This window comes from Palaemon carinicauda, unplaced genomic scaffold (genome assembly GCF_036898095.1).
Source record: "Palaemon carinicauda isolate YSFRI2023 unplaced genomic scaffold, ASM3689809v2 scaffold266, whole genome shotgun sequence".
Classification (NCBI taxonomy): Eukaryota; Metazoa; Arthropoda; class Malacostraca; order Decapoda; family Palaemonidae; genus Palaemon; species Palaemon carinicauda.
In genome coordinates, this window is record NW_027170308.1 from 115001 (window position 1) to 116490 (window position 1490).

Here is a 1490-nt window from a genome sequence, read left to right on the forward strand (position 1 = left end):
TCATAGAACACTCTCCTTACAAAACCTAAAGACAACAGGAAATTTCATGTTTGAAAGACAGACAATGTTACATAGGGGAAACGCAGACATGTTTATTCTGGTTCTTTTTAGTGCGAGGGAAGAGCGAAGATACAAGCCTAATATATACGCAAAATGAATTATGTACGATCGTGTGACACACGGTTGGTACATGGCTCCCCCCTAAAAATGACATACTGTACATGTTAAATAGGGCGCACTGATCTAGAGAGGTGAACTGTAGGCTGGTCATCTGGCAGAAGATAAGCAGGTTTTAGGCGATCAATGGAGACCCAGTCTTCTTTGCCACGAATGTTTAGTAGGAATGCTTTTGGACTGCGGCAGATCACAAGGAAAGGGCCCGTGTAAGGGGGCGTTAGCGGTGGCTTGCTCGTGTCGTTGCTCAGGAAGACGTGCGTTGCAGAGTGTAAGTCTGTTCACTAGGGGCTTGTAAATCTGGCGGCATGGAGTAAATATTCCCACGACATGACGTATGCGCTGGAGATCGTTGGAGGAGGTTGTAGAAGGAAAAAATTCGGCAGGGACGACCAACAGGCCGCCATACACCATTTCAGCTGCCGAGATGTCAAGGGTGTCTTTATGAGTGGTCCTTAGTCTCAGTAGGACCCAGGAAAGCTGAGTAAACCAGTTGCAATCCTTGCAACGGAACATCAAAGCTGCTTTGAGGGTACTATGAAAATATTCAACCATTCCATTAGCAGCCTGGTTGTAGGCCGTTGTCTGATGTAGGGTGATGCCCAGGAGATTCGCTAATGATGTCCACAATTGAGAGGTGAAAGTGGTTCCCCTGTCAGAAGTAATATGCTCAGGGATAAAAAACCTTGCAATCCATCCAGAGAGTAAGGCAGATGTACATGAGGTGGACGTTGCAGTTTCCATGAGAATGGCTTCAGGCCAACGAGTGGAGTGGTCGATGACGGTAAACAGGTAACAATGTCCTTGTGATGTGGGTAGGGGCCCTACAACGTCGACGTGAATGTGTGCGAAACAACACTGAGGTTGAGGAAAGGTGCCCACTCCCGAATCCGTGTGTCGATGTACTTTGGAAGTTTGGCAAGAAGTACAGGCGCGGACCCAATCCTAAGCATCCTTAGAAATGCCGTGCCAAATGAACTTTGCCTTCAGCAGCTGTGCAGTAGAACGGTACGAGGGATGTGAAAGGCCGTGAATGAAATCAAACACCTGCCGGCGCATGGGAGCAGGAATCCAAGGTCGTGGTCTACCAGTACTGACATCACAGAGGAGGGTGGTGTTGGAGTCTTCGAGGGGGAAGTCTTCCCAACGGAGGGATGTGCAGGATGTCCTACATGCTTGATATTCTGGATCCTGTCGGGCTTCAGTCAGGGCATTGTAATCCAATCCCAGTTGAACGGCAGCCAACTTGTTTCTTGACCGGGCATCGGTAACGGGATTCATTTTTCCAGAGACGTATTGAAGGGTGCAATTGTATT